Genomic DNA, 225 nt, shown 5'->3' on the forward strand with positions numbered 1-225 from the left:
ATCGCAACGTCTCAAATCGCGATTTCGATTAATCGCACAGCCCTAATTTAATATCACCTCATTTTCCAGCGATTCTCAAACGATTCGTTCAAAGCAGTTCTAAGATTCAGTCTCTCTAAAACCCTCCTTTCCGTGAGCCTACTCTGCTGATTGGTCAGATGGCCCAGTCTGTTGTGATTGGTCTACCGCGTACAGCGCGTGTCGGAAGCGATACGCCCATTGCCT

General features: G+C 47.6%; 1 protein-coding gene across 1 annotated transcript in view; it reads right to left on the reverse strand.

Annotated features, from left to right (window-relative positions):
• The window catches only part of LOC107561939 (arrestin red cell-like), a 61,166-nt gene that overhangs the window by 46,030 nt on the left and 14,911 nt on the right, over positions 1-225 (reverse strand). The window lies entirely within an intron of this gene.

This window comes from Sinocyclocheilus grahami, unplaced genomic scaffold, assembly GCF_001515645.1.
Source record: "Sinocyclocheilus grahami isolate Dianchi unplaced genomic scaffold, SAMN03320097.WGS_v1.1 scaffold24.1, whole genome shotgun sequence".
NCBI classification, from domain to species: domain Eukaryota; kingdom Metazoa; phylum Chordata; class Actinopteri; order Cypriniformes; family Cyprinidae; genus Sinocyclocheilus; species Sinocyclocheilus grahami.